General features: G+C 42.5%; 1 protein-coding gene across 2 annotated transcripts in view; it reads right to left on the reverse strand.

Moving 5' to 3' along the window:
• shoc2 (SHOC2 leucine rich repeat scaffold protein) overlaps nt 1–10,625 on the reverse strand; it is a 140,969-nt gene extending 130,344 nt beyond the window's left edge. The window contains exons 1-2 of one of the 2 annotated variants that reach the window (XM_072557040.1): nt 10,268–10,625; nt 1,587–1,648 (exon numbers count right to left, since the gene is read on the reverse strand). The gene's annotated coding sequence lies outside the window, so the exon portion shown is untranslated. The remainder of the gene's footprint in view (nt 1–1,586; nt 1,649–10,267) is intronic. The other variant, XM_072557039.1, reaches the window with a different exon arrangement.
• Nucleotides 10,626–10,998: the final 373 nt, after the last annotated feature.

Below are 10,998 nucleotides of genomic sequence, written 5' to 3' on the forward strand. Positions count from 1 at the left end.
TGAGAACAAACCTACCAGCTCAGCGAGCAAACTTACAACATTGAATTCCTCTGTCAAACAACAATTATTGTTCTCTGCCTTAAAATATTCAATGACCATATTTCCTGATTGCTATGTGCTTTAGTTCAATTTGAGGAGTCGACAAAGTCAGAAGTTACATGACACCTGCTTATAATCCAGCAGGTTTATTTGAAATCCCAAGCTTTCAAAGCTCCTGGTGTCAGGTGAATTCTGACATGTTTCCTGAGATAGGGTTACAAAGTTGCACAACTGTCAGAAAAAGAAACCTATATACTAAAAGAACAAAGCCTTAATTTAAACTTTTAAGATAATACAGTCACTCCAGGTAGTAAGCTAGGTCAGGTAGTAAACCTCCTCTGCACTGCCTTAAACACATTTCTATCTTCCTTAAATAGGAGATCAAACATGAAAGTATTCAAGATGTAATCTCAGTACCTTGTATAACTTCATTACTTTTATGTTTCAGTTATGTTCAGTTTCACTCAAAGTATAGCATTCCACTAGTTGCCTTAATCATAGGAATATTAGAACAGAGGTAGGCCATTCAGCCCCTCAGACCGGTTTCACATTTGCCACACCTGCAGTCATACACTAGAATACCCAGATCCCTCTGCTCCTCAATTCTATTTGCTCTCTACTTAATTAATATTCTATTTATTTATTCTTTCAGCCAACATGAACAATCTCACATTTTCCTCACATTACACTCCATCTAACAGATTTTTGCCCACTCACTCAGCCAAACTATATTAATCTGTATCCTTATGTCATCTTCACAACAGATGTTCCTGCTTATCTTTGTGCCACTTGCAAATTTAGGTCTTCATTCCCCTCATCTAAGTTACTGACATAAATTAAGAAAGGTTGAGGAGCACAACCTTTTGCAAGACCCCACTCATCATATCCAGCCTAACTCAAAAGACTCATTCCTGCAGTTTTCTGCCAGCCAACCAATCCATACTCAATTAACCTCCTACACCACAAGCTCCTACTTTGTACAATTATTTTATGTAGCACCATGCTTACTGGAAATCCAAGTACAGTACATCAATAGACTTTTAGTTAACAACAGTGCATGTTACTCCTTCAAAAGAATTACAACAAATTAAACACTATTACCTTTTCACAAAAGCATAATCACTCTTCCTGATTAGAATCTTTCCAATTGCCATGTTACATCTCCTGAATACAGGTCTTGCGCTGCAGTTGTAGTGTCCCTAACTCCAGGCCAGAATATCCAGGTTCAAGCTACAGAGGTGCATCATACCATGTATGAACCCCTTATTGATCAATCCTAAGACCTTCCCTATGACCAAGTCAAGCTATCTGATGTACAGTTTCCTGTTTTCTGCCTCTCTGAAAAGAGGGATTACATAGCTGCTACTTCATAGTTTGATGGAACCTTTGCAGAATCTAATGAATTTTGAAAATTAGCATCAAAGCGTTTACTCTCTCATTAGCAGCCTCTCAAGATCTTAGGTTGAAGTCCCTCAGCACTCAGAGACATATCAATTGCAGCTCCATCAGTTTACTCAGTAATACTTCCTTAGTGATTATAATCTTACCAAGTTCTTCTCTTCTTTCAACCTCCTGATTTACAGCTATTACTGGAATATTTTTGTATCATCTATAGGAAAAACACAGCAAAACACTTAATCATTACACGTACCATTTCTTTACTATCTACTCTTATTTGGCATGATTAATCTTTTAATCATTCTCCAGCATTCCTTGAATCCTGATCAGTCGTTGCACCTGCCACTCATCTTTGTCTATTAAAATGCTTTTTCCAAATTTGATGTTTGCTTCAAATTTTTTGATTAATAAGAATAATGGGTCCTCCCTTGGAATTTTTCATTATAGTTACAACACACTTATTCTGAATATTCTGAAATAGCCCCTTAAATATCTGCCACTGTTTCTCAATTAATTGATTCCCTACTCAGATCATTCATTAATCATGTTACATCAAACAATGCCAGGTATAATAACAACATTCCTTTGGGTGATTCCAGACTTCTAGCTTAAGAAACACTGACAGCATTTTACTAATTTTCCATTAGGGCTCCCATTGCTAATGCAATATTTTCAATTTATATATAAATTAAATCACCCATGATTATCATCCCCGTTTTTTGATTACCCAATATTTTTTCTTGCCTACTTCTTCCGACATCATGGTTTCTGTCTGGTGACTTGTGGATCACTCCCATTTGTGACTTAAATACTCTACCATTCTAATCTCCACCCGAACTAATTTCTACATTCTCATCTCCTGAATCAAAGATATCTTTCACTATTGCACCAACACCATCTTTGATAAGTACTCTCTCTCTGCGCTTTTGGCTAGTTTTAAATCTTCTTGGGTGACCTCAATATTCAAACCTCACTGTCATCCTGCAGCAGTGTATCCATAATAGGCATCAAATCACATTTATCCACTTCAATGCGAACTATCAATTTGTTTACTTCATAAATTCTACTCACATTCAGATGGGAGCCTTTTTATCTTTGTAGCCTCAAAGCTTGACTGCTACTATATTGTTACTTATTTTCCATCTGTCCCTTCTTAGCGTTACCTGGCCTTCATTTACTGCACTAAGATCTTGCTTTCTTGCTTCAAACCTATCCCTTAATTTGTAATATTTACTTAAATTTGATCACTAAGTCCTCTTATTTAGTTTAATACCCTCTGAAATTCCTAGTTATATAGCCTGCAGAAACACTAGCATGGTTCAGGTGGAGACCATCATAAAGGTACAGATCCCACTTCCATCAGTACTGGTGTTAATGTCATACAAACTAGAACTCACTTCCTTAACACTTCCTCTTTCAGCCATACATCTACTTCTCTAATTACATTCATCCTATGCCAATTTATACATGAATCAAGTAATAACCCAGAGGTTACCTCTTTTGCGTTTCTTTTAAATGCATCTGATAAAACTCACTTTTTTTTCCAATAGGTGACTAAGATAGTGGACAGGGGAATGTCTGGAGATTTCATTTATATAGCTTTCAGACAGCATGTGATAAAGTCCCACATAACAGTCTGTTAACTAAGGGTAAAAGCCCAGGGAATGGAGAGCAAATTACTGACATAGCTAGTAAATTGGCTGATTGGCAGACAGAAAGTAGGGATAATGGGTAGGTACTCAAATTGGCGGGATGTGACCAGCGGTGTCCCACAAGGATCTATGTTAGGGCCCCAATTATTCATATTATTCATTAATGACTTAGATAATGGCATAGAAAGTCATGTACCTAAATTTGCTGATGATACAAAGTTAGGCAGCACTTTATACAGTGTAGATGATAACATCAAATTACAAAGGGATCCAATCCAACTTGCCCATACTGATCAGGTTTCCCAAGATAAACCAGCCCCATATCCCTCTGAACCTTTCCCATTCATATATCTGCCCAAATGTCTTTTAAATGTTGTAAGTGTACCTACATTTACCACTTCCTCTCTCAGTTCATTATATATACACACCATCCTGTGAGAAAGAGTTGCCCTCCAGGTCCCTGTTAAATCTTTCCCCTCTCATTTTAAAACTATACTGTCCAGTTTTGAATTCCCATACCCTAAGGAAAATACCTTTGCAATTCACCTTACCTATGCCCTTCATGATTTTAAAAACCTCTATAAGCTCACCCCTCAATCTCCTACACACTAGGGAAAGAAACATCCCAGCCTCTCCTAGTCCCGGGAAGGTCCTTGTAAATGTCTGCTGCACCCTTTCCAATTTAATAATATCCTTCCTCTCGCAGGGCAGCCAGAACCGTGTGCAGTACTCAAAAAGTACCAACATCTTGTCCAGCCACATGGCGTCTCAACTCCTTGACTCAATGTGCTGACCAACTAAACCAAGCATGGGCCAAACAGGTTCACTACCTGGTGTACGTGTGAGGCCATTTTCAAGGAAGAATGTACCTCTATATAATCAGTAGTGGGGAAACAGGCCATTCAGTGCAAGTCCACACGAACCCTCCGAACAGCAACCCCATACCCTAATCAACCTAACCTCCATATCCCTAAACACTACAAGCAATTTAGCATGGCCAATCCATCTGGCTCACACATCTTCGAACTTTGGAAGGAAACCAGAGCACCCAGCAGAAACCCACGCAGACCTGGGGAGAACGTGCAACTCCACACAGTTGCCGAGAGTGCAATCGAACTGGTCCCTGGTGCTGTGAGGGAGCAGTGCTGACCATTGAGCACCATACCTGTAATCCCTAGGTCTCTGTTTGACAAGCCCTCCAAGGGTCCTACAATTAACTATGCAAATCCTGCCCTGATTTGTCTTCCATGCAAGGTGCTGCATTTTATTAAACTATCTAGCTCCCCTTGACCGACTAGCTCATCTGATCAAGATCCCATTATACTCTCAGATAACCTTCTTCACTGTACATTATCCCACCAATTTTGGTTACAAATTACACAACACCAGTTTATAGTCCAATAGGTTTAATTGCAAGCACTAGCTTTCGGAGCGCATGTTTTCACTTCAGAGAAAAGTATGAAGGCACTCCAACTGTATTGTCCCTAACTACAACCACATTCTTATTTTACTGCTTGGATGATTCCCTGCTCCAGTGTCATGACCAATTAGCTCATCTATCTTCCATCACCACTCTCATTTCAAAATAAGCTGAAAAAACCTGCAAACTTGATGGATAATTACAAAGGCTAAGGCTATAGTCCTGTGGATCCCCTTACAGACCTGACCACTGACTAAATAAGAGCAGCCTAAGGAATGTGACAACCTCCTGAAATAGCACCCTGTTAACTCTCCCATTTCCTAGCGTATCAAAGAATCTACCACCAGCTCAATAATTTTGAGCCAAAGTTCCTTACTTACAGTAAATGGGTTTGCTGAGGATCAAAGCATCACCCAGAGGCTCCCATATTTTGCGATCTGAGAACGTTATCTGTCTTTCCACACCTAGTGCATTAATTAATTGTTGATATAATTAAAAGCACACACCTCCCAATGTTTTTGAACTGTCAGTAAACTTTACAATATTGAAGACAATACAACACTTACAATAGTGGCAAAAAACGTACTTTTAATAAAACACTTGTTAATTTACCTGCTCCTCCTGCTATCTTAAACAGGAAATTAAATGGAGACTGAAAATAAGAGGATAAAGCACACCCTCAGCACCTTTCACCAATTTCCCTATTCAGCATACTTTACTTCCTGCAGTAATTGTTTTTACTTACTTGTCGGACACCAGCATTTACTGTCCATCACTAGTTGCTCCTTCACATGGTGGTAGTGGTAAGCTTCCTTATTGAACCAATGCAGAGCAATCTACAGCATGTGGACGGCATTGCCCTTACTGAAAGAATTCCAGGATTTGACAATGAAGGAGTGGCAGTATATTTCCAAGTCAGGACAGTCAGCAGCTTGGAGGGGAATTTGTAGATTGTGTTCCCCCATATATCTGCTACCCTCGCCCTTCCAGATGAACATGGTTGTTGGTTTGGAAGGTATTAAGAAACTTTAGTGAATTTCTGCGGGTCATCTTCCAGATAGTACACATTTTTGCTGAGCATCTGTGGTACACAGTGAATGTTTCTGGATTTGGTGCCAATAAAGCAGGTTGCTGTGTCTTGGATGGTGTCAAGCTATGAGCATTCTTGGAGCTGCATCCATCCAGGCAAGTGGGCAGTATTCCATCACACTCCTGACTTGTGCTTTGTAGATGGTGGTCAGACTTTGAGAGGTCAGGTGGCAAGTTAAACGCTGAACTATTCCTCATCTCCGAGCTGTTCTTATAGCCACTGTGTTTATGTGGTGGGTCCAGTTGAGTTTCTGCTCAATGGTAACCCTAGGATGTTGATAATGGGGGGATTCAGTAATGCCAACACCACTGAATATTAAGTGGAGGTGGTTAGATTGGAGATGTTTATAACCTGGCTTGTGAGATGCATGAACATTACTTGCCACTTGTCAGCTTAAGCCTGGATGTTGTCCAGATCTTTTTGTATTTGAACATGGACTGAGTCATGAATGGCGAATATTCCGTGTCTGCGTGGGTTTCCTTCCACAGTCCAAAAATGTGCAGGTTAGGTGAATTGGTCATGCTAAATTGCCGGTAGTGTTAAGTGAAGGGGTAAATGTAGGGGAATGGGAATGGGTATGGGTCTGGGTGGGTTGCACTTCGGCAGGTCGGTGTGGACTTGTTGGGCTGAAGGGCCTGTTTCCACACTAAGTAATCTAATCTAATCAGCAAATATCCTCACTTCTGACCTTCGGATGAAGGAGAGATCACTGACAAAGCTGAAAACCATTGTGCCTAGAACACTGTCCTGAGGAACTCCTGCAGATGGTCCTTAAGCAGAGACGACTGATCTCTAACAACCACAACCATCTTCATATGTGTCTGCTATGACTCCAACCAGCAAAGAGTCAGATAACCACTGATTCTAACTGTGCTAGAGCTTCTTGATGCCACACACTGTTGAACATGGCTGCCACTCTTATGTCACCCCTGGAATTCAGCTCTTTTGTCCATGTTTGAAGCACGGCTGTAATGAGATCAGGAGCTGAGTAGCCCTGGCGGAACCCAAACTGGGTGTCACTGAGTAGGTTATTGCTGAGCAGATGCTGCTTCATAGCACTGTTGATGACGCCTTCCATACTTTGCAGACAAATCGAGAGTAGACTGATTGTGTGGTAATCTGCAAGATTGGATTTCTCCTGCTTTTTAATAGGATGTACAGGACATATCTGGGCAATTTTCTACATTTTCAGGAGATGCCAGTGTTGTAACTGCATGGGAAGAGGTGGCCAGAGGAGCAGCAAATTCTGGGTCACATGTTTTCAATACAATTGCTGGAATGTTGTCAGGACCCAGAGCCTTTGCAGCATCCAATGCCTCCAACCAGTTCTTGATATCACATGGAGTGAATCGAATCGGCTGAAGACTGATGTCAGTAGTGCTGAAGAGTACTAGAGGACGCCAACATGGATCATCCACTTGACATCTGTCTGAAGACTGCTGTGAATGCTCTGAAATCTCTCCACTACTACTTCTCCCATTCACGAATGCACCACTTGGAATCAAATTCTTGACTAAACTCTCCTACTTTCCATTTCATTCAGTTCCCTCACAGTGACAATGTACAGCAACTTTAGACTTCATGTAAACAATTTGTATTATATTGCACCATTAACATAGAACTGTCATGTAATGATTCAGGAGGGATAATCATACAAAAATATCTACCAGTTAAAGTAGAATATGAGGAAAGAGGATCAGAAGCTTGGTTAAAATGTTAGGGCTAAAAGCCTTTTTTCAAAAGCAATTTGGAAGGGCAACAAACAGGAGATGGCATGCCCACTAATGGGGTTTGCAGAACTGAAGTAATGGCAAGTACAGAAGACAATGCAGAAGGTTACTGAAACTAAAGGGAGCAAGGCACAAAGAGGATGTTAAGCGGACATGATGAGCCAGTTGCCAATGTGGATTAACAAAGGACAGCTGTTGTGGGATAGCCGAGTTTCAGTTGAACTGGTCCTTAAAAAGTAAAGAAAATTGGACATGATTTGGAGATGCCGGTGTTGGACTGGGGTGTACAAAGTTAAAATCACACAACACCAACAGGTTTAAGTGGAAGCACAGTAGCTTTCGGAGAACCGCTCCTTAAGAAAACTGGAGACTGTTAAAAAAAAACACATCGACCTGGACCCAATATACCGGCCACTACAGTGGACAGCTCGAACTGACAACCGGAAGCGGCAGAGACAGGCCACTATAAATGCCGGAGGAAACAGCACAGAAGCGCTTCACAGGAGGCTCCCAAGCACTGAGGATGTCACCTAGACAGGGGATGAAACGTTTGCAAGACAAATTCCCAGCTCGGCGAACAGAACCACAACAAAAAAAATACATTGCACAAGTCAGATTTGACAGTATAAAGGGATGAATCAGTTTCAGACGCAAATTGTCTCAGCTGTGCATTGTTACAATGCACAAGCAGATAGCTTTTGTAATGAAGAGTAAATGGGGTTGGATTAACGGGGGGGGGGGGGGGGGGGGGGCGGGGGGGGGGAGAGGAGGGTGGGAGAGTAGGGGTAAATCAGATAAGGTAAATCTGCAATTTGATTTAGCTTCCTGAAAGCAGTGGGAGAAGGAAGATGCAATCAGTAATGAGGGTACAGTATAGGGACACAGGCAGGGTAAGAAAGCAGCACAGAGACAACGAAACAGTGCTAGCAATTCCAGTGGCAAAGAGTTTAGATTAGATTCCCTGCAGTGTGGAAACAGGCCATTTGGCCCAACAAGCCCACACTAACCCTCCGAAGAGTAGCCCACCATCCTGACTAATGCCCTCTCACTAATGCACCTAACACTCTGGGCAATTTAGCATGGCCAATTCCCTAACCTGCACATCTTTGGACTGTGGGAGGAAACCTACACAAACACGGTGAGAACATGCTAACGCCACACAGACATTCGCCCGGGGCTGGGATCGAACCCGGGTCCCTGGCGCTGAGAGGCAACAGCGCTAACCACTGAGCCACCATGCCGCCCATTCTTCTCAAAAACTACTTCAACAAATGTGAAGGGGCTAAAGTAGTAATCTTTGCAATTTGAATTTTAACACAAGTATGGTACTTGATAAGACCTGATGTGGTCCAAATCAGATGATACACAGGTAGCCAGCTGTACACATAATATACTTAAGTTTGACCAAACGAGTGAAACGAGAATACTAGACAGCTAGAACGACCATGGTTGTTTCAGGGGACAAGTTGTCACTATGTTAACGAAAATTCTGTCAAAACTGTGTTTGTCAACCAATCTACCCACAGTCAACAACAGGGTGGAAAAGATAGGTGGGACAGGAAGGAAATTGGGAGATAGGCTCCCATATATACTGAGCGATTCCAATTCCAACATCATGGAGCTCTCTGATGACAGTACAAAATGGCAAGCCACACATCACAAACTAAACTTAAACTAAACCTAAACCAAACATTTTCATAACTGCATGCACGTAAACAAAAGAATGCACACTTTCAATGTAGTTTTCAGCTTAACGAATAGAAAGCAAATGGAAAGTTACAATGTCAAATTAACCCTTTTGACAAGGCTACTATTTTGCAATCATGTTATAACTATGTACTTAAACTAATGGCAGGATTCCAAGCTTATCTGCATTTCAATCAGGATTTACAAAACGTACACTACAATATTTAATGAAACTACATCTGATACAAACTACACTCCTTAGTGCAGGTGAAAAGGTTCTGACCTGAAGCCTTGTTTATAAAGCAATTTAATGGCCTCTAACTCACCACGCTCTTAACAATTTGATCTAGATTCCCACAAGTCACACCACAATGATTTTAACAGAGCAGTAAGGATTAATAGTTCAACATCACAATAGTACTCCAAGTTGTCTGGATGTAAAGGGGAGAAAATTCATTGGTATTGCAGAACTGCAGACTCCAGCACACTTTTCCTTAATAAACACTCCCACGAATGAATGTAATGTCAATAAGCAGAGTTGATTTTAACACAATTCTTACAAGAGTTTAGACTTCAGATAAAATTCAAAGTGTTTTGGGGGATTCTATAAAAGGTGGTAGATATAATGCGAAACGTTTGACATTTCTTCCCGTCCAAATCTGTACTATAAATATTAGTCACATTTCCAAATAGTCTAATTGCATGTGAATTGTAACACTTTACAAAGCCTTCAGTACGTTCCGGCTTTGACAACAAAGTGACTCAAGTTTGTCAATTCTCTTATTTCTTTAAGGGGAAGGGGGGGAAAGAGAGAGGAGAGAGAGGAGGTGAAAGAGAACTACCTCCAATCTCAAAACCTCATCTCACCGCAACAGAATCCAGTTCACACACACAAAACAGCATAGCGGGAAAAAAAAAGCCTCGTCCCTCTTCCCAAAACAGTTAGCAAACCCTTCAAATTAAATCTTCAACACTGAAACACTTGCACCTTTTCTTCCAAGCAACCCGCTTCTCCTTTTCCTGCTGAATAAACAAAAAGTCTCGCTGAAAATGTGCCAGCTCAGAAGCTGCGCCGAGTTTGCACAAGAAAGCCTACTCCATTTAAAATAAATGTAAGCATAGATAAATGTGCAGTACAATGTACATTTCCGCTTTTCTTAGTTCCCACAACAGAAGCTCACCCTCACACTAAACAACGCCCAGCCCCGGGCACCAGCCGCAGTCTGGGGCCATGGACACTGGCAGCTTTTACCTGGGAGCCTGGCCGGCTCTGCTCCTGCTCCTGCTCCTGCAGCCTGCAGCCTGCGGCCCCGGGCCCGGAGCCTCCCCGCTCGGACTCTCCGGTCGCTCCCTTTTGTTGTGAAATGCCTGGCCTCTCACCCCCGGTACCCCCTCCCTCACTCCCCAGTGAGGCCCGACCCGGCCCCCGCTAACAGCCCTCCCCAGCGAGTGTCACTGGCCTGGCCTTGCCCAACCCAGTCAGCCTGCTCCTCACGGGGTTTGATTTTGACGCTGGGGCTCGGTGTTGTTGTGATGCTCCGTCTCTCTCCCTCCCTCCCCTGACTGACAGACACTGGTTGCCGCTCCAGACGCGAGGCCTCCCCTCCCCCACCCAGCAACCCCCGGACCGACCCGGACCGGCCTTACGTCATCGCGCCCTGACGTCAGCACGCCACCGCTCCGCTCCGCCCCGCCCCGCCCCGCCCCCAGCTGCTTCTGTAACCAAGTTACTGAGAGTCTGTGCCATACACTCATACAGTGTGGAAACAGACCCTATGGCCCAACTTGTCCATAATGACCAGGTTTCCTAAACTGAGCTAACCCCACTTGGCCCATATCCTATCCATGTACCTGTCCAAGTGCCTTTTAAATGTTGTAACTGTACCTGTCACTCCAAATCATGACTTTCTGCAAGTGTTTCACTGAAGGTCTCTGTGACTGTCACATATTGATGGAATGTAATGCAGACAACCAAAGGAGTGT

The sequence above is a fragment of the Chiloscyllium punctatum genome, chromosome 38 (assembly GCF_047496795.1).
Source record: "Chiloscyllium punctatum isolate Juve2018m chromosome 38, sChiPun1.3, whole genome shotgun sequence".
NCBI classification, from domain to species: domain Eukaryota; kingdom Metazoa; phylum Chordata; class Chondrichthyes; order Orectolobiformes; family Hemiscylliidae; genus Chiloscyllium; species Chiloscyllium punctatum.